Source organism: Schistocerca serialis, chromosome 3, assembly GCF_023864345.2.
Source record: "Schistocerca serialis cubense isolate TAMUIC-IGC-003099 chromosome 3, iqSchSeri2.2, whole genome shotgun sequence".
NCBI classification, from domain to species: Eukaryota; Metazoa; Arthropoda; class Insecta; order Orthoptera; family Acrididae; genus Schistocerca; species Schistocerca serialis.
The window spans coordinates 797182416-797209296 of record NC_064640.1 but is presented as its reverse complement, the minus strand read 5'-3'; the positions used below and the strand labels follow the sequence as shown (position 1 = coordinate 797209296).

The 26881-nt window shown below is 43.0% G+C and overlaps 1 protein-coding gene and 1 non-coding gene across 2 annotated transcripts in view; one reads left to right on the top strand and one right to left on the bottom strand.

Annotated features, from left to right (window-relative positions):
* The window catches only part of LOC126471234 (homeobox protein B-H1-like), a 177303-nt gene that overhangs the window by 20360 nt on the left and 130062 nt on the right, over nt 1-26881 (bottom strand). The gene's annotated exons all lie outside the window — the stretch shown is intronic.
* Trnai-aau (transfer RNA isoleucine (anticodon AAU)) lies at nt 24702-24774 on the top strand. Its single transcript has one exon. It is a non-coding gene; the product is annotated as a tRNA-Ile (tRNA).

Below are 26881 nucleotides of genomic sequence, written 5' to 3'. Positions count from 1 at the left end.
GCAGATATGTCAGTGGCTCATAGACATCTTAAGTAAAAGAACCTAGTACGTTTTCTTCGACAGCGAGTGTTCATCAAAGACAATGGTATCGTCAGGGGTGCACCAGGGAAGTATGATAGGACTGCTCTTATTATCTATATACTTACTTTTGCTACTGCCTTTATCCCGCATTGTGTGAATGGTTGGCAGGGTTAAGGACGGATTTGGCATGGTTAATTTTTTTTTAACGGGTGGCCAGACGCCCTTCCTGCCACCAACCGTTACCCCCCCGGGACGGAATTAGTGTACCCCAGCGGTGTGCGTGTAACTGAGGCGGGATGTGGGGACCAGCTCAGTATTCACCTAGGAGGATGTGGAAAACCGCCTAAAAACCACATCCAGGCTGGCGGGCACACCGGCCGTCGTCGTTGATTCGCCGGGCGGATTCGATCCGGGGCCGGCGCGCCTACCCGAGTCCAGGAAGCAACGCGTTAGCGCTCTCGGCTATCCTGGTGGGTGCTCTTATTATCTACATACCGGTACGTAAATGGTCTGATGCACAGGGTGAGCAGCAGTATGCGATTGTTCTCGTTGATGCTGTAGTGTATGGGAAGGTGACGCCATTGAGTGACTGTAGGAGGATACAAGATGACTTAGACAAAATTTCTAGTTGGTGTGACGAGTAGCAACTAGGTCTCAATGTAGAAAACTGTACGTTAATGCAGATGAGCAGTAAAAACAAATTCTGTAATGTCCAATAGAGCATTAGCAGGCTGCTGCTTGACTCAGTCACAACAATTAAATATTTAGGCGTAACGCTGCGAAGCGATATGAAATGGAACGAGCATGTAAGGATTTTAGCAGGGATGGCGAATGACAGACATCGTTTTATTGCGAGAATTTTAGGAAAATGTGGGTCATTAGTTACGGAGACCGCGTATTGAACATTAGTGCAGCCCGTTCTCGAGTAATGCTCGAGTGTTTGGGATACACACCAGGTCGGATCAAAGGAAACCATCGAAGCAAGTAGGAGACGTTACCGGTAGGTTCAACCAACACGCAAGTATTACAAAGATGCTTCGGGAACTGAAATGGGAATTCATAGAGGGAAGACAACGTTCTTTTCAAAGAATGCTATTAAGAAAATATAGAGAATAGGAATTTGACGCGGATTTGTAGAATGATTCTACTGCCGCCAAACTACCTTTCGAATAAGGACCACGATCATAAGATAAGATAAATTACGGATTGTATGGAGGCATATAGAAAGACATTTTTCCCTCGCTCTATTTGTGAATGGAACAGGAAACGAAATGACTGGTAGTGGCACAAGTTAACAGCCACCACGAACCGTGCGGTGGCTTGTGGAGTATGTATACAGATGTAGGTGGAAATGTAGAAGATTATTTTGAAATGGCGCAGACAATTTCCATCGCATCCATGAGAAACAGGAGATTTTGCTTCATCTCTACTGATATCGTCTACATCTCCATCTACGTGATTACTCTGCTATTCACAATAAAGTGCTGGCAGAGGGTTCAATGAACCACCTTCAAGTTGTCTCTCTACCGTTCCACTCTCGAACGGCGCGCGGGAAAAACGAGCACTTAAATGTTTCTGTGCGAGCCCTGATTTCTCTTAGTTTATCGTGATCATCATTTCTCCCTATGTAGGTGGGTACCAACCGAACGTTTTCGCAATCGAAGGAGGAAACTGGTGATTGAAATTTCATGAGAAGATCCCGTCGCAACGAAAAACGCCTTTGTTTTAATGATTGCCACACCAATCCACGTATCATGTCTGTGGCACTATCTCCCATACTTCGCGATTATACAAAACGAGCTGCCCTTCTTTGTACTTTTTCGATGTCATCCGTCAGTCCCATCTGATGCGGATCCCACACCGCACAGCAATACTCCAGAATCTGGCGGACAAGCGTGGTGTAAGCAGTCTCTTTAGGAGACCTGTTGCACCTTCTAAGTGTTCTCCCAATGAATCGCAGTCTTTGGTTGGCTCTACACACAACAGTATTTAATGTGTTCGTTCCAATTTAGGGTTGGTTGGGTTCGGTTGTTTTGGGGGAGGAGACCAGACAGCGAGGTCATCGGTCTCATCGGATTAGGAATGGAAGTCGGCCGTGCCCTTTCGAAGGAACCATCTCGGCATTTGCCTGGAGCGATTTAGGGAAATCAGGATGGCCGGGCACGGGATTGAACCGTCGTCCTCCCGAATGCGAGTCCAGTGTCCAATTTAGGGTATTTGTAATTGTAATCCCTAAGTATTTAGTTGAATTTACAGCCTTCAGATTTGTGTGACTTATCGCGTAATCGAAATTTAGCGGATTTCTTTTAGTACTCATGTGAATAACTTCACACTTTCCTTTATTAAGCGTCAACTGCGGCTTTTCGCACCAAACAGATATCTTATCTAAATCATTTAGCAATTCGTTTTGGTCATCCGATGACCTTAAAAGACGGTAAATGACAGCATCATCTGCAAACAATCCAAGACGGCTACTGAGACTGTCTCCTATGTCGTTAATATAGATCAGGAACAATAGAGGGCCTATAACACTTCCTGGGGGAACGCCGGATATTATTTCTGTTTTACTCGATGACTTTCCGTCTATTACTACGAACTGTGACCTTTCTGACAGGAAGTCACGAATCCAGTCGCACAACTGAGGCGATATTCCATAGGCACGCAGTTTGGTTAGAAGACGTTTGTGAGGAACGGTGTCGAAAGCCTTCTGGAAATCTAAAAATATGGAATCAATTTGACATCCCCTGTCGATAGCACTCATTACTTCATGAGTATAAGGAGGTACTTGTGTTTTGCAAGAACGATATTTTCTGAATCCGTGCTGACTACGTGTCAATATATCGTTTTCTTCGAGGTTGAGGGGTCGTTAAACCTTAATGTTCCTTCTTAGAGTCTAGCCTCATGGCTGTAGAGACAATGTATGGAGAACACAGCCATATAGGTTGTTTAAAAAATGTGTCAGATGCTCTTACAGGAGGTAGTATCAGTCAAAACTAGAAGAAAAGTTCCTATAGTGATACTGTATGTCTGAAAACAAGTGGGTGATGAGCTATGGGTCAATTTGTCCTCTCATTCTGTTCTGCCTGTTACTTAAGCGTAGACACTAGTGGGTGTGGTGCATGTGGTTACCACGCATCCCGACACAGCCTTTTGCCGTTCTTCGCAATTAATCACGCACTCTTTCAAACACGCCTGGTTCTATTCGGTTCAAAATGGTTCAAATGGCTCTGAGCACTATGAGACTTAACATCTGAGGTCATCAGTCCCCCAGAACTTAGAACTACTTAAACCTAACTAACCTAAGGACATCACACACATCCATGCCCGAGGCAGGATTCCAGGCTGCGACCGTAGCAGTCCCGCGGGTCCGGACTGAGCGCCTAGACCCGCTAGACCACCGCGGCCGGCCCCCGCCGTCGTACGTAAGCTTCCGCAGCCAATGTTAAGGTGATTAAAATTCTTCTGCGTGTTGTACCGCATCATTGCATGAAATATACAATACTTTAAAATATATAAATTATAATACCAACGTTTCGGCTGTATTAAAACGGCATTCCTCAGTTCGAGACTGGTTTTACTAGAGGAAAGGTGCCCATATTTACTGAATAATTGATTTTATTATTTACATATTTTCAAGTATTTTATGTTTTATGCAATGACGCGATACAACACAAACAAGAACTCTAATCGCCTTCACAGTCACTGTCTTTCTGCAAGCGTAAAGTTCTGTGGTACCCCTGGTAATTCATCGCGCAGACATCGGTGATTCACATTACCTGTTAGCCTGTTTGGTAAAACGTATGGCCCGACGATCCACTCACCTAAAATTTCTGCCCGTACGTTGATACTGAAGCGATTCTGATGCCTCACCTCCATGGCTGCTCGAGGATTTGCATCTGCCGACACGTGCGTGTAGTGGTAATTTACTTTGTCATCTCCTGTGAATCCTACATCATCTGTAATTACTATACATTATTCGTAACAAGCAAAACGGTGCACAAATCAACAGGTATTGGTTTCTGGAAACACAGTTATATGAACTTTTCTTCTGTTTTTGACGAGTATTACCTCGTATAGCAATATTTGACACAGTTGTTAGACATCGTGAACAGCTCCCAGTACAGTGCCCGGGCTGGGAGCGGAAACTAAACAAGGGTTTCTCCTGAAATGTTCACACAACGACGTGCATCATCAATCTCTCATACGTGCTAATTCAGGGTCTAAAATGGTTACAGTATTATCCGGGAGACGGTGGGATATCCCGATTTTGAGTTCGACTCTTTGTTTTTTCAATTTCATTTCGAGCGGATATTAGGATAGCTGATCGAATAAGATCACTGTCGATTCGTTGGACCCTCCATGTTAAACAACTCCAGTGTCCCGAGTTTAAGAATTACACTGTTAATATTGTGCAAAAGTACTCTCTTAAAGAATCATATATTTGACAAATTAAATCCGTGACGACTTGTATCAACTGTAGGTGTAGCAAATGCTAGCAAGTTCATCTCAGGAAAGTACAGTACAATACTATATGTTATAGACGATGTTCCGCATCATGCGTCAGAGCCATGATAAAATAGCGACGCGTTGCTGCATAAATTGAGACGCAGGTAAGGTACACCTGTAGCAAAATGAGCAAGGCAGTTAATATTTTCTCAACAAACAATGTCGTTCTGCAGCCTGCGTAGTCTCGGAGGAGTCTCGCTGTCTCTAGAAGTGGAGGTCGTGAGTACGAAACTGGCCTCGGGCATAGATGAGGATTTTTAATCCACTGTTACTGTGTATTTTGTCTGTGGAATCAGGGTAAATATTAGATTGCAACTTAATGTGCTGTATATCCTCTAAATATTTCGCGTGCTTACAAAAACTGACTGAAATAAAAAAAAACGGCTAACGACATGACTGTATGGCTAATTTACCGAACGCCATATTTCTTCTGAGAAAGGATTTTCCCTAACAGTAATCGTTATCGGATTTTTAACGTATTTTATGGACTATAAGACGCTACGAACTATAAGACGCATCTTAATTTTTAAGCATCTTTTAAAAATAACGTATCCATCATTTTATTGTTAGATCGCAAAGTCGGACTAAAAAAAGTCTTAGTTTATAAAACAGAACTGACCTTTAAAAATTCTGAAAATCGTCATCTTCTAGTTTTGGCCATTTTTCGTTCAGTCCTCTATGCACGGTTAATCTACCTCATGTTTTTCAGTTCTTCTTTGTTAGCCTGTTGGTGGTGGGCCGAAACGCCGTTCAGCTGTTCTGTTTCCATTTCTCCATTTATAGCCCGGATTTTTTTTCCCCATTACAAAACCAACTACTAACAAAACTATTGTACTGTTACCGATAACACAAATCACTTTAAATTCAAGTTCATTGATACCGTAGACTGGAATGACGCATCATAGACTAGACAGTTTTCTGGTTTTGCTATGGTGGGGAGGGAGGTAGACAGTGCTGGCAAGGTTGTGACTCCCAGCATGTCATGTTCACCACATCGATGCACTGCTGCTTCCAGTTGAATGCAATGCTGTCAGATAGAGATAGATATCCCGCGACATTGAATATACGGCCATTTTTAAGACTGGATATTTTTATATTAATTTCGAATATACGTACCTGAATTTTTCATATTGATGAAATCTATTATTACGGCAAAATTGTCGTAATATAAAAGTCAGAAAGACACGATCAAAATAGTCTAGGGAATTAGCTTTGGTAGATGATAAGCGTGGGGTGGGGAGGGGGGAATAGATTTCAGGTGAAATAGAAATCCCACATTGGCGTCCCGAGTGAGGTTGGAGTGGAGATGGTCTAGGATCTGTTACGATGTATCTGACTGTGGTGGAGGGTGAAACTCGGTGGCCAGCCTGCTGACCGCGTAGAACTTCCACGGGACCGTCGGGCTTAACGTCCCCATCTGATGGAATAATCGCTACCAATAATGTCATATGTCCTCAATCCTACAGACTCGGTGGAAATATTTAGAACTTAATCTAGGACTATGGTGTAAATTCCGGCGATATAGAACTTTACACCACCATCTGACATTCCCTTGTTGGTCAAACACTGGCTGTCGAAACTATTAACACCAAATGGATTCATAACGGCTACTTCTGAGTCAAATGCCATGATACAAGCGTGCGTTAGCCACCTCTAGATGTGAGACGCGTGTATTTCTCTTACGATGAGTTACTGAAAAAATCAAGGTCAGTCCGAGAAACTAAAATGTAAAGTACTAGCACGTAGAGCAACGTAAGCTACGTAAGCTACACGCTAGTATGTCTTCGAATTCGGCATGATCGATCACCGCAGAGTTTCTCTTGCTGTTTGTAGAGGTCACTATTGAGAAGCAAGTTATTGCAGCCTTTTTCGATTCTGGCATAGACGAGTTCTATGAATACGAAATAGTAGCGGTCCCTGCTCTAGGTTCAGATGCCAGCTTTGTACAGCAGACGTGCTGTGATTACGCGCCGGCCTCCTGGCCGCCAGGGGGCGCTGCGCGATGGACACGCTCTCTGTCTACATCTACATTTATACTCCGCAAGCCACCCAACGGTGTGTGGCGGAGGGCACTTTACGTGCCACTGTCATTACCTCCCTTTCCTGTTCCAGTCGCGTATGGTTCGCGGGAAGAACGACTGTCTGAAAGCCTCCTTGCACGCTCGAATCTCTCTAATTTTACATTCGTGATCTCCTCGGGAGGTATAAGTATGGGGTAGCAATATATTCGATACCTCATCCAGAAACGCACCCTCTCGAAACCTGGCGAGCAAGCTACACCGCGATGCAGAGCGCCTCTCTTGCAGAGTCTGCCACTTGAGTTCATTAAACATCTCCGTAACGCTATCACGGTTACCAAATAACCCTGTGACGAAACGCGCCGCTCTTCTTTGGATCTTCTCTATCTCCTCCGTCAAACCGATCTGGTACGGATACCACACTGATGAGCAATACTCAAGTATAGGTCGAACGAGTGTTTTGTAAGCCACCTCCTTTGTTGATGGACTACATTTTCTAAGCACTCTCCCAATGAATCTCAACCTGGTACCCGCCTTACCAACAATTAATTTTATATGATCATTCCACTTCAAATCGTTCCGCACGCATACTCCCAGATATTTTACAGAAGTAACTGCTACCAGTGTTTGTTCCGCTATCATATAATCATACAATAAAGGATCCTTCTTTCTATGTATTCGCAATACATTACATTTGTCTATGTTAAGGGTCAGTTGCCACTCCCTGCACCAAGTGCCTATCCGCTGCAGATCTTCCTGCATTTCGCTACAATTTTCTAATGCTGCAACTTCTCTGTATACTACAGCATCATCCGCGAAAAGCCGCATGGAACTTCCGACACTATCTACTAGGTCATTTATATATATTGTGAAAAGCAATGGTCCCATAACACTCCCCTGTGGCACGCCAGAGGTTACTTTAACGTCTGTAGACGTCTCTCCATTGATAACAACATGCTGTGTTCTGTTTGCTAAAAACTCTTCAATCCAGACACACAGCTGGTCTGATATTCCGTAGGCTCTTACTTTGTTTATCAGGCGACAGTGCGGAACTGTATCGAACGCCTTCCGGAAGTCAAGAAAAATGGCATCTACCTGGGAGCCTGTATCTAATATTTTCTGGGTCTCATGAACAAATAAAGCGAGTTGGGTCTCACACGATCGCTGTTTCCGGAATCCATGTTGATTCCTACATAGTAGATTCTGGGTTTCCAAAAACGACATGATACTCGAGCAAAAAACATGTTCTAAAATTCTACAACAGATCGACGTCAGAGATATAGGTCTATAGTTTTGCGCATCTGCTCGATGACCCTTCTTGAAGACTGGGACTATCTGCGCTCTTTTCCAATCATTTGGAACCCTCCGTTCCTCTAGAGACATGCGGTACACGGCTGTTAGAAGGGGGGCAAGTTCTTTCGCGTACTCTGTGTAGAATCGAATTGGTATCCCGTCAGGTCCAGTGGACTTTCTCTGTCGCTGAGTATCAAGCAAATAACACTTACTTCGATGTGACAACTGCAAATTCAAGAAACGCACAATGTGCTTTTCGGAAATGCGTGAAGAGACGCCCACAAGCATGATTATGCGTGACTCTCCAATACAAACTGTGGTCCCGGCAGTAGCGGTTTCGCAGGCCGAAGTGGCCGCGCGGTTCTGGCGCTGCAGTCTGGAACCGCGAGACCCCTACGGTCGCCGGTTCGAATCCTGCCTCGGGCATGGATGTGTGTGATGTCCTTAGGTTAGTTAGGTTTAACTAGTTCTAAGTTCTCGGGGACTAATGACTTCAGCAGTTGAGTCCCATAGTGCTCAGAGCCATTTGAACCATTTTTAGTAGCGGTTTCAAATCGGACTCGTGACTGCTATAATCACGTTCCAGTTCAAAATAGCGTACGTTTGGACTAAACAGCATCAAGAGGACACTGATCACGCAAATCACGGAACAGCACAACGGCTTGTTTGTTAACGCCATTAAATATGAAGGACGAAAGAGCGGTAGGTGGTACCAGAAGGTGACAGGAGATGCTTGAAAAAGTTAAAGTTGAGTAAGACGTTGATGCGTAAAACACGGAATCGGGACTGCACAAAGCCGCGCGGGATTAGCGAGCGGTCTCAGGCGCTGCAGTCATGGACTGTGCGGCTGGTCCCGGCGGAGGTTCGAGCCATCCCTCGGGCATGGGTGTGTGTGTGTTTGTCCTTAGGATAATTTAGGTTAAGTAGTGTGTAAGCTTAGGGACTGATGACCTTAGCAGTCAAGTCCCATAAGATTTCACATACATTTGAACATTTTGGACTGCACAAAGGAATGGTTTTCGAATATCCCTACCAAGAAGTATCAACGGGCTCTCGATAGGTTTTTCATTCACAGCGTACATGAATATGCTATTCGACAATAATTTCTCTGATGCAATGTGGAATATAAAGAGATAGTAAGTCACCGAAAATTTGACTGCCTTATAGAATGAGAGAAGTTTGACCAGCGCTGACTGAAATTTTCTATGTGTCAGACCGGGGCTCAAACCCGGAAGCTTTCACTTTCGCGGGAAAACGCTCTACTGACTGGACTATCCAGGCGTAAAGGAGAAGCGTCCGTGCAGGATGCGCAAACAAAGGTATGAGAAAAAATTTACTTTTGAGTCCTTTATCTACGCGACAGAAGTGCAAGAATAACGGATGGGGAATAATAAAGGAGAAGTAGAGGTTTAAGTCAAGAGCGAGATCTAATGAAGAGTTCACAGAAGTAAAAAAAGTAAGAGCAGAAGTAGTACCACATTCTGTGGAAGGGAATCAGAGTTAGAAAAGTCTGCTTCACACTAGGCCGGTAATTGTGTATCTGATTCTGTAGAAGGGGAGCAGTTGTCGTCCTTAGGGTTCTGCTGCCGCTTCTACAGCCAAGAGGGTGCACTCCAGGAGGAACAGTTCCAATAAAGATAGATAGATCGCCATCGTCGCCCAGCAAAGCAGGCGCACGGTGCAAAGAAAGTTAATGGCCCAAGACGACTTATTGGCAGCAAAATGGAAAGACTGGCCATCACAAAGGGCCACTTTTCACGGGCAATTTCATTCTTCGCCTAGCACCTTTGTTATCTCCATGGGTTCCACTCCTCTCCACTGTTTGAATCAATAACTGTATTTTAATTAGATAGGTGTTAACTTATAGATTACAAAACAGTGGTTTCACCTTTTAATAAAACTACTATTGCTGCTTAGCAAAAGTTGTAATAGAGCCATTTCCCAGCACCACATTCATATTACTGAAATTCTACGTGTTAGTGCGCTGTTGAGAATAGTACGCAGGTTCAGGGATAAATCTGGTGCTCTCCTCTTTCAGTTGTCTGAGATTATGTCGTTTTAGTCATATTTTGATACTATTCACTCATTTCTTGTGATAATTTTCTCTAGCGTTCAAGCAATTTATTTTGATAGTGGTTTCTTCAGTTGCAACAAATATTATGCGCCAAGTTTTTGATGTGTAAAATCAAAAGTAAAGAACATACCCAAATAATGTACAGTGAAGCGCAAGGAATTACGAGATGGTAAGCGCGGCCATGTGAATAAATGTCCCCTCCATGTTAAAACGGTGCTACGCCTTACAATTTATTCAGAATCTTTGAAAATATAAGGGTTCAATTCTTGAAGAACTATGCACATGAGAAAGCAATGTTGGAGTTTAACATCAGCTGCCAATGAAGTCGTTGCAGATAGGGATGTGGCGTAACAGGACGAGAGTATAGAAGAGAATCGTTCGTGGTCTCGCCAAAGGATCTACCCTGAAATCGCCTCAAGTGATCGAGCGAAGCCACGGTAACCAAAATCAGAATGGCTGGACGCCGACATTCCTTTCCTCATCCTGAATGCCACTGGAGTTTCTTAATCACTGTGCGCTCAAATCTTCCAAAAAATACCTGTGATTAGATAATTTCGTGAAAATGTAGTGACATTTGAAGATTTGTACCAGATAGTAACTCGAGGAATCTGATATAGTGCTTGCCACGAGCTCTCCTTGTGGATAGGGTTATCGGAGCACATCCCCAGGTTGAAGTTTTCACCGTCCATCGCTCATTCATTTTAGTGGCTTTAATTCATTTGTAGTTTACTGAATGTGCTTAGAAACACAGTCAGACTTCTCGGTTTCACATATTCAGATGAAGGACTGCATATCACTCGTATGCAAAACGAATTTAAATTTTCAGTCATATTTCAATAGAGTAGGAAATTTTTTTTCAGAAATTTTCGCATTCTCTTTCTTTATTTTTTCATTTAAGTAAAGTGAATTCTTATATCGAAGAGTTTGTCTGGAGTTCGTTGAATGATCGCCATGCATTATAAGAAAGCTGACAACCAGCGGTACTTTTTCCTTCAGAGATAGACCAGAAAGCGATGCGAGTGCATGATCTCAACGCCCTGCCATTAGTTCAATGTTCTCAAAATTCGTTGTACACTGAAAAGGATCTGTTTATTTGTTTTTGGTTGCTAGCACAGGAGTTCGCGGAAAATCACTTAGAGAACAGCAACTGGAGATACTCCGAGAGAAGGAGCTACTAACTCGATAATTTATCAAAGAGTACAGGGTTGCTTGGGCGGTGAGGATGCTATACTGATTCCGAGATTGACGCCAACGGCAGTTTAGAGACATCGTATTATTTCTGTGTATTCTTCTCTATCTAAATTAGTATTTGGCTTGTTTGTTACATTTATGTTAATGTGACTCGTTAAGTTGTACAAAGTGTCACAATTGCGTGGGATGTAGAATTTTGAAGAAACTCACAATGCAAAAGACAGTGTAATCAGCACAACCGCAGCTGCGTCTGTGCATCTTGGAAATTAAAAAACCGCTCCAGATTTTTGAAAATCGTTTTTATTGGACTCATTACGGTTTCATGGCATTACAGCCACATCTTCAGGTGTACATACACCTCAGATAATAAGTTGAGCAACATGGGGATATACAGAAGACCCAACATTCGTCGTCAATTTAGAATGAAAACTAAATTGCCAAGGAGATGGCATGCCGAGAGTATAAAAGCTGTAACGTAGCGATCGTATCGCCTATTAATAGGTAAGACCGAAAGCTTTAACGTGATGGTGTAACTGTCAACGAATTCGAAAGATAAATAGTGGAAACTAGTCATACGTCCAATGCTGGATTTCCAGTGTAGAAAAACCAGTACCATTATTCAGGAAGTCGATCTCACGAGGCCCAGAGGACACCACCTCTAACTGTCTAGACAGTTTACTTTTCATTCTGAAATGACGACGATTGTTAGTTCTCCCATACAACCCCAGCAATGCTCATCTGATGACCTGAGGTATATGCTCACCTGAAGATGAGGTTACAACGCTACGAAAAAGGCCGTGATCCGACAAAAAGTATTTTCTTACAGCTGAAGTAGATTTTTAATTTTCAAGAAACTGACGATAATTGTACGGCTTAACTTACTGTTGTTTTCTAGACTGCAGTCTAGTAAAGATTATAAATTTCTTTTTCAAGGAGAAGAGTATTTCGTTTGAAAAGAGTAGTGCCGATGAGACCATGAAGAACGAGGTATTGGTGCTTTGTCCCACAGTAGTTTCCCGACTAAGATAAGCGGATGAAAGTTTTTTGCACTTAACTTCAAACGCCTTGTCTAGGATAGTTGACTCGCAGTTATACAGTTAGGAAAACAAATCTACAGTGTTTTCTAATTTTGTTTCGAGCTAAACGGTTAAATGTGTGACAAGACAAAGAACGTTGCTATTGTACGGCACCAACTATTCTTTCATTCATTTGCTTTGTCACTGAATAGATTAAACATTTTTCCTTGTGCGAAACGGGTTTTAAACGATAGAGAGATCTTTAATTCCGTAACTGTATCTTCACTCCCTCAAGCAGCTACCAATCCAAATTCGTCAAGTCGATGCCGGTTGCATGAATAATTTACTTAGCTGAGGTAGGAATGCTTCAGACGGCAGCTACTGCATTTCAAAAGGTACCAGCTTCTTAACTACCTACTTACAGTGATTTTAGTGAACTCTTATGACAATTTACGGTAAAAAAACTAAAACAATACAGTAGTACCGTCCAGCATATTGGTCATGCTGGTCGACTTCTATACTTTTTTTTATTCCCTGTCTTAACTGTTATTGACTGGCGTTGCTGCAGCGGTGCCTCATTCTCTCGGGCTTCTGTGTCGGTTTTCGAAACATTAGCCCCTACTTTCACTTCAAACACCCCTTCCAGATAGCTGAGCGAATAGCGTTCCATCCTCCAACAAACGGTAATTCCTTGATTGTGCTTGGGATCGACCCTGCGTCACAAGCGTGGCAGCTACAGACGCTGACTACCGCTTCCGCAGTGCACTCAATGGTAAAAAAATATAATAAACTTTCGTTTCCGAAAGTCAGCTACTAGTTGTTACTTAAAAAAAGCTTCGTAAATAAAATCCGTTTCGTAATATACGTAAATGGCAGTAGAGTATTTGATATTTTTTTTTACTTTCCGTTAACAATAATTAATTTAGACCTACTCAAATTACGTTCCCGCTGGTCAAAAAAATTCGTTACTTAAATGTTTGTTTATTTTCTTAAGATATGAAAAGTACAGAAACGCCGTTCACCAATTCCTCTCACAGTAAGCCTTTAGCACGAATCGGTTTATTCTACCCTGTATAGATGCCTGCTATGCCGTGTGGAATAATCCCGAAATTCAGACGTTTCCTCGATACGTTGGCGCGTTACATTCGGTAGCGCGGCGGCGCGGCGACCGCAGCAGGATGTGAGGAGGTGAGACAAGCTGCCCGCCATTGCTTCAGACCGCAGCGCAGGCAATTACGTGGCTTCTTCGCGCGCATGCGCACTCACCGCGCACTGCAGGCGCTTCCCTCCCCGACAAAGTGCTTGAGTTTCCATTGTTACCTTCAGTTCTAGTTCGCTGACGAGCAGTTTATCGCGTTCGCCGTCACAATATATCTGTTCTGACTAACTCATACACGTTACTTCAGTTTCAGTTGATCGGGAAGATGAATGGCAGGTGGTTTAGTTAACAAGACGGATTTCTCTAAATCGCGGACGATCACCGCGGCATGACTGGGAACTGTTTCTCCCAGGAGTGTACATATCAACGTGTTGGTAGCAAAAAACGTTGATTTTAGGTCGTTATTTGAAATCAAACACCCAGATATGTGTGATATGCCTGATGTCTCACGTATCGTTCGTACTGCCACGACGCTATTCACAACACGCTTTCGAATGTGCTTGTTCTACACGCCTCTGCCACGATGGACAAAAGTATGCCTCATAACGTATTCACTTTTAATAAAGAGGGCATTTCAATGTTGTATTTATTAACAATACCAGACAGTACAAAAAAGAAGAAAGATGCGTAATGGTCGCAGGTGGCTGAAAGCATACCGTATTGTGGAAGACATGGCTGAGAAAACGTGTTGCCCGAATATAATAAGTAAGACGACGTTGCTTTCCGGATATTAACAAGATATCATCGGCGATTTTGACATTCTGGAGACTATGATACAGCCATTTTCATCAAGCAGTGTTATAAGTTTCCGGAAGGTAGTTCCAATGAACCAGAGACGTACTGCTCCTCGTTTTCTTTTGGCAGAAGCAGATTAATTGTAGAATCTCACATTTCAAAGCAAATGCTTTGTGCTTCCAATGGAGGCCATGTATATACACTTCTGTCACTTATTCTTGAATATCGCTCTGATGTGTGGCATACTCGCCATGTCAGATCGAAGGCAGAGATCAAATTCAGAAGCGTTCTGCATTAGAAACTTTCATTCAGTGCCAGAGTGTTACTGGGATCTTACATTTCTGACAACGTCGACAACCATTTTCGAAGAGCTATTCGACAAATTTAATGGAACACTATCCGAGACAGAGAGTAAGGAAAATTCTTCTCCTTGAATCGTACATCCCGTGGAAGGGCCATAAGAAAAAGACAAGAGCTTGTGGAGTGAGCAGATCATTTCTCTCGAACTTTGTTTGAGAGTGAAATAGGAAAGGGAGGGAGAAATGCCGGTGCAAAGTACCCTCTACTGTGTGGCATACAGATACAGCGGAACGCAAAAAAATTACGTTGACATATTCGTAAATCTACATAAGTCGCTAAACGGTTTCGATCTAGGTTTGGGAAACCGTATCCATCACGAAATGTATATGGAAGATCACGTTCATGCTACTCGTATACACAGTGTTGGCGTGTATATTCTTCAGTGTGAGTTGACAACTTCATCAATTTATTGTCGTAAGTTAATGTAAAAATAAAAGTTACGATTAAAAAGTTTCCGTTGAAAGGCCGTACAGTCCAGAATAGGTATGCCGTCAGACAACATCTCTGTGAACATTGAGGCAATCATCCGACCGACGTACCAGGTTGAAGATACCCGTTAGGTAAAACACAGTCCGGCTGCGTGAAGAAGATCGTAACTGCCTGCTGTACACCCTCGTCCGACAGGAATTTTCGACCATTGAAAGTTTTTTTGATGATAATCGAGATCAGGATTACATGACGTGTGTCGATCGTCTCCCAATTGAGTTGGCGTAACTTTTGGGTTAGGACATTTCCTATATGGAGACGTCCGTTAACACGAAGCAGCAACATTCCCTGTCACAGTTATCACGGGCGTTTTGCGTTAGTTGGAGATACACATTCTTCATTCTCTGATGCGTATGTACCTATGTTTGTCCTTCGGCAGCTAAGAAAAGAATAACAGCACGTTGGTCATGTTTGAGTGGAAAATTGTTGGAAATTTGTGGTAAGTTCCTGGGGAACCAAACTGCTGAGGCCATCGGTGCCTAGGCTTAGACACTACTGAATCTAACTTAAACTGGCTTACACTAAGGACAACACACGCACCCATGCCCGAGGGAGGACTCGAACCTCCGACGGGGGGAGCCGCGCGAACCGTGGCAAGGCCCCCAAGACCACGCGGCTATCCTGCGCGGCATGTTCGAATGGAAATAATGTTGATAATAACGCCGTCGTGGTACACGTGTCCGCATTTACCGTACGCAAGTCGGAAAGACATGACTGTCACACTAATCCATTACTTACATGTCGGTGATTATATACACCAATCGGAGTCGAGCTACGATGCATATACGCTGCACCAAACCTTCAAACGGAAACTTTTTGATCGCCCCTTATGTTACGTGAAGGATTAACGGAGAAAACTTACCCACATGTGTTACTGAACAGCCTCTACAAATTATAAATGAACCACGTGTCACTTTTAACAAATTACTTCCCGTTTAGTGAGCTATCGAACTCGAGGGGGTACATCTTACGAACATAATCAACATAGATACTAGATTTTGGTATTCGTTTGGGAGAAGAAAAGTGCTTCACAGTTTTGGTGAAATGCGCGTGTCAAAGAGATGGAACACGTTTTTTGTTTCAATAGTATCGTTTACGAAATATTGTATTTTTCATTGGGATCACGTAACACTCGATGATGGAGCTGCAGAGCATATAATCAGATGAGCCTCTCAAGAGACAGCTCGCAGTTCCGTGGTGAGCTGATGGCGTCCCACTGCAGAAGAAAGTGTGTCCTTTGTCGCGGAACATTTGTGAGTACGTGCCGGCACGGCCAGCAAAAACTTCACGCTCAGCTCTTGTTTCGACTCGAAGGTAATTCATGCAGTCGCAAGAAAACCACTGTCTTGATCGCAAATCTCACCTATGACATCCTGTTTACAAGAGAATTACTGCTGTAAAACATTATAAGTTGTTGCAGAAAGTAGTCCCGTTCTGCCTCATCTATGATTGCTGGAAACCGCAAGGCGAAGTTCCGAACGTTCAACTGCGCTGTAGACACATGCACCATGAAATGAGAAAAGGAGAAGTTCGAGTTTAACGTCTCGTCGACATAGAGAACGTTAGAGACTGAGCACTGCATCAGTTGAATATGGGCGGGGGAAGAATATCGGCTTTCTCCTGCAGTGATTTAAGAGAAACGACGAAAAATGTCACCTGACGCGACAGTAACTCCGCTCCTACACTTAAAACTCCATTGTTTGGCCCCGAAACGAAAATCATAATGATTCCATTCGGCATACTACCGAGCGAGGTGGCGCAGTGGTTAGCACACTGGACTCGCATTCGGGAGGACGACGGTTCAATCCCGTCTCCAACCATCCTGATTTAGGTTTTCCGTGATTTCCCTACATCGTTTCAGGCAAATGCCGGGATGGTTCCTTTGCACGGCCGATTTCCTTCCCAATCCTTCCCTAACCCGAGCTTGCGCTCCGTCTCTAATGACCTCGTTGTCGACGGGACGTTAAACACTAAACACCACCACCATTCGGCATACTAGGGCACAGCAAAAATTTCATTACGTAGCAATGAGGAACTAATTCATGAATAAAATTGCACTTATTTCGGACGTAATGCCGTTTTAAGCCGATGTACTTTGTCCAACTTCTATCCTGTGAGACGATTCATTCCCAAAAAGTTTGATTCTAGAAGGTGTGCAATATATCCGCCTTCCATTGCCATACCCACTTCGTTAGAATGAATATATATCCAAGACACAGATCTGTTTAGCTGTGCAAACAGGCAATACAGCGTGCGAAATTGTCGGATGCTCTAGCTGGTTCAGACGACGTGCATAGTATTTTCCAGTTATTCGTTTACTCGTTACAACATAATTAACAAAGAGGATCCTTTTTGCATTCCAGTAAACACTTGATATAATCTTCCCAGTAGAAAAAGTCCAGTTTGCTGTCTTCTATTTTTTTCAGTTCCGGAGTGAAAAGATGAACATTCGTCCCATCTACAGTAGCAAACTGATCCGCAGAATTCGCCTGATTCTCTCCGAAGCCATCCAGAAATTGACGAGAAGTTAGTTCCGCCTTTGCCTTTGGTCAGAATTTAACTTATTCGACACCAACAATGCTTTTCTCATGTACAATCATTTGATAAAAAATATCCGGACGGCTATTAGTGGATATGAATATGGAGTATTTCCACACTTCGTCTCTATGACAGCTTGATCTTTGTTGGGTTCACTTTCAGTGAGGTGTTTGAGTGTCCGTGGAGGAACGGCAGTCCGTTCTTCCTCGATAGCCGAGACGACAGAGTGTAGTGATGTCGCACACTGAGGTCTGGAGCCAAGTAGATATTCTAACTCACGTCAAAGGTCTTCCACTGGATTAAGGTCGGGACTCGCAGGCCAGTCCATTTGAGGAATGTTTTCGTCCACAAACTGTTGCCGGGCAGGTGCTGCTTTATGACATGGTACATTGTGACGCTTACGCTAACAACCATCGTCTCCGAACTGTACCTCAACCGTATTCAGTGCACAATGATGTAAAATGCGTTCAAATTCTCCCGCATCCAGCTTTCCTTAAGCACAATAATTGGCACAGCACCCTAACCATAAAAAACACCCCCATACCGTAACACTACTGCCTCGATGCCTCACTGTTGGCATTACACATGATGAAAGGTAACGTTCCCCTGGCATTCGCCAGACCCGAAATCTTCCATCGGTCTGCCACGGGACACAGCGTGATCATCACACAAAATCACTCATTTTCAGTCATTCACTTCGAATACGTCGGTCTTTACATCACCTCAAGTGTCGCTTAGCACTGACTGCACAAATGTTTAGTTTATAAGTAGCTCTTCGACCAATATACCCCAATCTTTCTAATTTCCTATGTGTTGGATCAGGCATAGATGGGAGCCGAGGAATAAGTGGGTGCTTAGACAGGAAGCAAAAATAATTATAAGTCCACGTAATCTGATTGACACTGCCGTTTATTTTAATGCAGCAACTCCAACTCTATTCCAGAAATTTCTCAGTCTGAACCTAGTCGTCATAAACGATCACAGTACAGAGAAACTAGGACTGTTGAGATTTTTCAATATATCGGGAATCCGATATATCGATATTTAAAAAAGTGTCATTCAGGCCGTCGACGTATTGAAAAATGTATCGTTATGTCGATATTGTGATGAAAAGTATATCGACATTTCGGCATATTAAAACATCAGCTGCACATTGTAAATATGCTGCCGGTTTTAGAACTGTATATTTAAGTATTGATTTGTTGTTAGATATTCTGTACATTAACAAGCTACCAGCCTGCTTATCCCCTTTCGTAGAATAACTGAATGGAAAACGATGCACGTAACTGCGTGTAAGTTGCACAATAAAAGACGTCGGATGGGTCAGTCGTTCGGTTTCATCACATATCGGATTAATCCGGAATACTTCATGTCGACTTCCCCGTTTTTTTTCATCCCTGCAAACGCCAGGACATAGCAGTGGCAGTGTCAAAATTGCGTGTGAAGTTAAACGTTGCTGTTTCTGCTGTTAGCACGGAGCGCCGATTACAGCAGCATTTCCCTTCACACGTCTCCGTCCACTGCAAGGACCACTCTTGCCATTTAGATTTCTCTTCATCATTTTCAGCAACTGTTTTTGAAGAATGCCGCTGTAAAGAAAGAGGACACTAGTGGCATTAAAATTTGGTTTTTAACGCAACTGGTGTGCTATTCCTTCACATCGGCAATCTTACTATTCCATTCACACCACCATCTACCAGTGCAATCGAAACTCTTTGTGCCACCTGTACTTGCTTCACACAGTCAAAGAAAAATACTGTACGCGATGAAAGCTCAAAAAAGTAGTAAGACACGTTCACACGGTGAAAGTAAAATCATGTTCTACTTCAATTTCGAATATTTACTGAAAATTGCGAAAAAAATATAATATAAAATAAAAATAACGGTATTCGATATTGCCATTTCGATATCAATATTTCTTGAAAAGAGATATCGATGCTATTATCGATCCTTGTAAGAAGAGACATATAGATTTATCGATATTTTATCAGCTGCCCTAAGAGAAACAACGAATAAGGCCGCTAATGCACTCTACGAACTCCGCAATGAAATTGGATGACATCTGTGCTCCGCGTTCCATTAAGCCGTCTCGGTGGTAGCGCTGTTCCCTGGTATAGCAAGAGGTGTGACTTCAAGCCTGCCGCGGATTGATGAGGCCGTCGCATGGTTTACTGCCAACCTTGGGATGCGTTCTGCTTGGTGCGGTATCGATAATGTACGATACCACACTGCGCACAGTCACTGTGGTCACTGTTAGCACTTTGGAATTACCGAGTGATCCCTTCCGTTGATTTCATGAGAAGTTTCACAATCTCCCTCCGCAGTACCTGATGGACACTGGTCATGGCTTAGTGGTGGTTATTTCTTCATGTTTCCACCTCACGATCACGCCATCGACAGTCGACTTTGGCAGCTTTAGACGAAAGAAATGTCCTTGATGGTTCTGACCTACCCATCGCGCTTTTACTGCTTCTCTACTAACAACACAGCACTCTCGCCCTGCTTTATTACTTCTGGCGGTTCCGCCTCTCGTAGCATTTTGTGGCCGATTCCGCATTACATGAGGTGTTCACATACTTCTTCTGGCAAGCCTGTAGTGTCACGTATTTTCCACACCTCTCATTTCTGCTTGTCCAACACTATATTTTGCACTTTCCCTGTATTTACAGCTGTCTTCATAGTTTCAGTACCTTTTTAATGGCGGCGAGTTTCAAAAGAATTGCAACCATAAACAAATGAAGACATCTACTACTGTTGGATTACACTACAGGCGACATGTCGCTGGAAATAGTAACTACCGTAAAACACCTAGGGGTAATCATCCGGTGCGACCTGAAGTGGAATTCCCAGATAAAATAAGTAGTAGGAGAATCACATCCCAGGCTGAAAAGGACTGGAAGGCCCTTAAGGAAGTGTAGTTCATCCAAGAGAGAAGTGGCTTACGAAACACTCGTTCGACGGATTTCTGACAAGGGAAACTCCCCCTCGCACCCTCTTCACCTGTAAAACGTCGTACTGTAATACTGAGTGAATCTGCAGTGTTCAGAGTGACCAGTACGACTTCGACGTCATAATGTGTCATTACTGGCAATTACACTGTACAGAAAATTGCTGTCTACACTTTCCCGAGAGGAGTGACAAGTCCGTTGGCACCTATTCCAATAGTGAATTAAAGTTTTAGAACATAAGCAAGTTTAGACTGAAATATTGGTGTCTTATCCTGGGGAGTTATAGGCAAAAAAGTAAAAGAATAGTTAAGCGCTGGAGTTTCAGTTTTGTAGATAGATGGCGCACACGATGCTATCATCACGGATGCCCGAACCCATGACAACTGAAGACAACGTTTCCGGACTACGTCAGAGAATGCTTCGAATACTTCACAAACCCTAATTCTTGGATACTGCTAGTAAATCTGAAACACTTATCAGGTAGGATTAGTAAAGGAGATATTGAAGATATAAGGAAGAGCTGCACATTTCGTCACAGGTTTGTTTAATAAGAGTGAAAACATCAGGGAGTTGCTCATCCAACTAAAATAGTAGATGGTAGAAGAGAGGCGTTGTGAAATCTGGAGAGGTTCACAGTCAAAATTCCTTGACCGTACGTTTAACTAAGAGTCAAGCAAAAATTGCTTCCTTCCAAACACAATTCGCAAAATGTCTATGCCGCCAAAATAAGGGAAATTAGACTTCAAATGGAGGTTCTCCAATAGCCGTTCTTCCCCCGAGCCAACCGTAAATGGTGTCAAGCGTGAATGAAACATGGAAGAGAAATGATGTTGGTATACGACATACGCATACACACGGTAAGACTGCTAAATTAGTAAGAATTTAGATGTGCAATAAGAATGGAAGGAGGAAAGATGTATAGTTCTGTGACTCTATATCCTTTGCATGAAGTTAAGTGCTGACTTTTTTGGAGACCAATTAACTCTTCTATAGGAATATACACGAATTCCGCTTCCATCGATCATGAGGAACCCTAAGAGGACGTATAATACGGATAAATAGGTGCAAAATGATACAGACATGATGTAATGCGCAGAAAGGTAAGAAAGATTACGACATTGCTTGATTATATGATCGCTGTAAAATCACTGGCGTCATTCCAAACTCGCAAATGTCTAAGGCAATCAATCGGGAGTAATTCAAGGTGGAACGACCACAGAAATCTAGATGTTCCGAAGGCAAATGCCAAGCTGCGGTTCATCGGAACCAAACTAATTACGTGTAACGTGTCACCAAGGGAGATTGCTTACGAGATTCTCTGTTGTCCCACTCTTAAATAATGGTCGACACGTTAGGTCTCTCTCAACGTTGGATTTATATTTAGAGGAAATTTAAACAAGATCTGTGAAATTCGTCACGACTTTATGCAGAATTCCCGATGGACATCCAATGATAGACGCTACAGCAATGACTTCGTGCTCTATTTATAAGCTTGCGCTTAAAACACCGCGAGCCGATGTTCTAAGGGAGTCACGAAAATTATTATTATTCCTTCTCACATACACCTCTATTGATAATGATGACATCAAAATTAAATACATTCCGGTTAAATCGCAGGTGTACTGACAGATTTTCTTAAACGCAATGTCTGCCGATGGAATAAGAAGGGAATAAAATTATACTAGTGCACTCTAATCCTCTTGCATCACATAGAAAGATATCATGTGATAATAAGATTTTGGCTACACAAATTATATGACTGTCATCGTGGAGTGAACATCTGATACCAAGGACGCATACACGTAACAAACCTATGGCGACCGATCGTATGGTAAGCGTGTTGAGATCATCTATTTGAGAACGACACGTGCGGGTAGCAGCGGGTAACAGCTTCCGTTGAAGCAGCTGCAGACGTTTCTGTGATCAAGGGGGCGCCAATTGTTACAGTAAGGACTGAAGCTGCAAGCACTAAGTTGCTCCACCTCTGAGTGGCGAGCGTTAATAATAATTTTACGTTTGGAATAACATTAAATTTGAAGCGGCGAGTGTCCTTAGCACTCGGCGACCGACCACAATAAACAGCGTTCGGATTAGCACCCATTTCACGCACCCCTGACTACCCCGCTATAAAATGTAAATCCCCCAATAATTATTCACAACACAGACGTCATTTACAAAGCTACCACTCCAAATAATATATCACCAGCGCGGTCATAGAAGTGCGAGCCGAGCAATATTTTATTACGACGACTGACAAATTGCGGCAAAGCGTTTTTTGTCTGTGTAAGTACTGAGTCGAGGTTCCGTTCCGTGATGAAGCTGTTTTTAATGTCGCGATCACTCACAGGCGAGCGAACTGCAATAGGCGCTCGAGGGAAGGGTTGGCCGCAAAGCCGCCTGCTATTGCCGACTCTCACACCACGCCGCTACCTGCGACCAACAGAGCTGGCTCCTTCTCTACTTTGAAGTCGGTATGAACGTAGGTATAATACAGATCATGCCAGAAAACGCTTGGCATGTACAGCACTTAATCGTACGAGCAATGAAGCTGAAGGGAGTTTAGCTTTGCAGAAATGAAATCGTTAGTGATTAAGATCCCGCCAGCGTCGAAAACATCAATCCCTCTGTTACAAGGAAATCATTCCTTAATCATCCGAGATGAGACGTGATTCTACTTATCTTCTCGTTTGCTGTGTAGCGTCACTTTCATGGCGAAGTTAGAAAGCAGCGGCTGCATAAAAACGGAAGAAGGTACGGTCTAACGTTTCGCCGACATTACATTTATGAAAGATATCAATCACTTACGATTGCACGGATAAGGGTGCAGAGGAATAAGAATCATGGACTGTGTAATGGTACTTGAGTTACGTAACCATTACGGCACCTCAACTCAACCTCTCGATACCAGCAATATTCTACTGTTTTTCTGTTAACTACTTAACATGTTTCTGAGACAACATTCAGATTTGATTTCACTTTTGATACATCGATATGTTTATATTGCAATGATATTATTCTTGTGTGTATTCTTTCTTTTGTCACTATTACCTTTGACGTACTTTTAACTTTGATTTTTGGGCGCGTAAGCGGTTATTAGTTAGTTGTTAGAGAGTCGGACCTTTAGAAAGTCAAGAATTGGACGTCATGTTGGAAAGACGCATATTGTAGCCAGTTTATAAAATGTGAACTTTAACAGTGAGGACGATGTTTTCAAGTATGTTTTGTATTGTGAAGTGATGTTTTGTGTGTTACGTGATATTGCAACAAAAGTAATAAAAAAAGAAGTGCAACTTAAATTCGTAGTGCTGATTACTTTTTTACATCACCATTGTCCTGCAAAAGGGTAATCTTCAAGAATGGTTTGTGAAACACATCTATAAAACTTTTGAATATCGCAGAATAAAAACCTAGGCCTCTTTGCATCCGAGCTTGGAATCATCACCACCTAGATTTTCGACGATTGAGCAATGATAATTTACAACGAGACCAGCGTGGGAAATACGAAAAGATGAGTGCCTAGTTTATTTATTATTACATGAAATGACTTTATTAACTGTGATCTAATGACACCTGCCACATAATAACTTTGTTGTTGCCCGAAAATGCAGTATTTAGGAGCGTGAGCAACACCACAATCATTATTAAATTTTGATCTTTGTTGTGGTAGGGTTGTTAGAACTGATAGAAGGAAAAATATCGTCATTCATTTCTGAGGTTTGAAAAAACGCACATAAAAGAGTTGAAATGTTCCTCGCGAATTTGCGAATTTTATCACGATTTTCAGCGTTCACGCCTGATGTGTGTTTGATAATCATGCATGTGGCACCAGATTTCTGTAAGTGAATGCTTTTCCTCACCACACAGAGTCATCTCACTCTAAAGAATTAATACCGTAAACGAAAATCGGTCCGTGGATGATGTTCTCGTCTTTAACTACTTCTGTCTTATGTTTTTCTCCTAAAGAGGGATCAGTCGAAAACTGAGCTACATGGAAGGGGGAAACACCTAAAAAGCACATTTTGGGGGACTGTTGTCTGAGATCTAGTTTGGTTACTCTAGTTTGAGCAAGATGGCTCAGTGGTGCAGACACTAATTTTGCATTCGAAATGAGCAGGATCCAACTCTCCGTCTGGCATCTGACGTAGTGTTTCCGTGGATTTCCTAGATTTCTTGTAGTTCTGAAACGATATAAACGCGTGGTGTCTGTTATTTGGGACACGTCCGACCTCCTGTGGGAATCTCAGAGAGCGAACATGGAGGAAGTTGACAGGGACTGCGGATAGCTGTCGCTCGATGGGAATGTGGATCGGCCATGAAGCATGCCGATTTACACCGGACAGTTACGCTAATACTATGTCCCGGATGGCGCAGTGGTTAACGCACCTGCCTAATAAGCAGAAGATCACGGGTTCGAATCCCGCTCCGGTACGCATTTTCATTTGTCACCGCTGATTCCTCGTAATGTCTCGATGTGGCTAACAGCAGTGATTCCCTCCCTTTCCTTTCCTTCCTTCCCCTCTCCACATTCATTTTACATATAAAGTTCTGAAATGGTTTCTTTGAATACAATTTTGTAGATTGCCTTCCCTTTCGGTACCTAATCCGAAATAGTACTCCGTCTCTAGCGAGCTCGGCGTCGATGGGAAGGTAATCCTCAAACAGCCTTCTTTTTGGAGTGTTTTCTACTCAGCTCCGCCTCATCTCTCCTTGCCGCAAGGTAGCACCTACGCACTACAATTAACAAGCTGGTCCCACTTGTCGAGTCCTAGACGCTAAAATTGCTATACTCTCTACCAAAATAAGAACATTTCAAAAGCCAGTGTGGACTGATCTAAGATGTTGGAGTGAATGAGCCATTTGTTTCTAGGACATAGTCGTTTTTGATGCTTATTTGTATGAGAAGTTTCAAACAAGATTTTAACTGGAATGTGACTTTTATTTTGGGGCAGTGTAGGAAAGAGGTTGATAATGGAAATGTAGCAGGGAAACATACATTCTACGTGAAGACGGGACGCTCCCGCAACCGGCTCATCCGTGGACTGGACCAACAACCTCATCACAGGCCAACCACGCGTTGGCCTGACCTGCTGAGGGATTAAGTTTCACTAATCCCTCAACAGAGTGTGTCTTTCTCTTTTTCAGGTTACACCAGACAGGACCAATCGACACGAGTGGTAATATATATTTCTCTCTCTTACAGGAACCGCAGGGATGACAAATTTTGTCTAAACTGCACCACCACGAGCCAAGGACAGGCTCGTCATTCCAGCGTCAGCGTCAGGGAAACATACAGCTCTCGGCGGCGGGTACATCCTTCACCATCGCGAATACGTGCAAACTATTTAGTATTATGACGTAAAATTGATGAAAGAGGTGAAAGTGTGACATTATGTCCGAAATGACACACCACATTGGCACCGAGCGAGGTGGCGCAATGGTCGGCACACTGGACTCCCATTTGGAAGGATGACGTTTCAAACCCATGTCCGGCCATCCACATTTATGTTTCCCGAGATTTCCGTAGATCGCTCCGGGCAAATGCCATGATGGTTCCTTTGAACCTTCCCCAGCCTTTTACTCCGTCTCTAAGGACCTCGATGTAGACGGGACGTTAAACCCAATCTCACCTATCTCTGCCAGGGTGGTTTTATTTCGACCTGCGCCTGTCAACAAACGAAGCTGCATGTCACTGTTGTTTAACAGTTGAAAATTAACGTTAAAAATGTGGCTACCAAATGGTAGGAAGGATAAGCACACAACTGCCTTTAACATCCCTTTTAGGTATCTATGTTCATTCAGCAAACAAAACGAGTCTGTCTTGAAACTCTCTGGACTACTGTTCCTGAGGTCGCGGAAGCAGCACATCCGAGATGTTATTAGGCCTGTCTCGAAGCTACCTGCAAATTATTTGCAGTCCTGATGCATGATTCGATTTCCTCTACTGTCTATTGTTAAACTTCAGTAACAATGACCCCATACTTTGTATCACTCTTGTCGTACGGCTTGGATGTTTTAATTAGTAACCAGTCAATTTGCCTTAGCACTTCAGCTGATTCTTACGTGTGTGAACAATTTTCTGTTAGATCAATATTTTCTGTTGTGGAGCCAGAGTTTCTTTTTATCGTGTGCCAGAAATATATCATCATCAGTGGGACCACCACTGAGTTAGAGAAGACACGCCCACTTCAGTCATCATCAATATCATCATTGAAGTGTATGAGCCTTCTCTGTGGCAGTGGTGGTGTTACTGTGTGACACACCCACTTCAGTCATCATCAATATCATCACTGAAGTGTATGAGCCTTCTCTGTGGCAGTGGTGGTGTTACTGTGTGTATGACTCTCTCAAATGATAATTTAAGAACGAAGAGTTGGAAGCCACAGTAAATTTCCGCAAAACTTTTTGCTTACTCATATAGCGTCTTGGCTTCTTCTTTAGTTTCCCAGCTACCATTTGAGAGGAGCAGGACTCAGGTTGCTGTGAGGGTATAAATATTTAGATTTTTCATGGTTCCGCTAAACCTCTTAACGAAACTG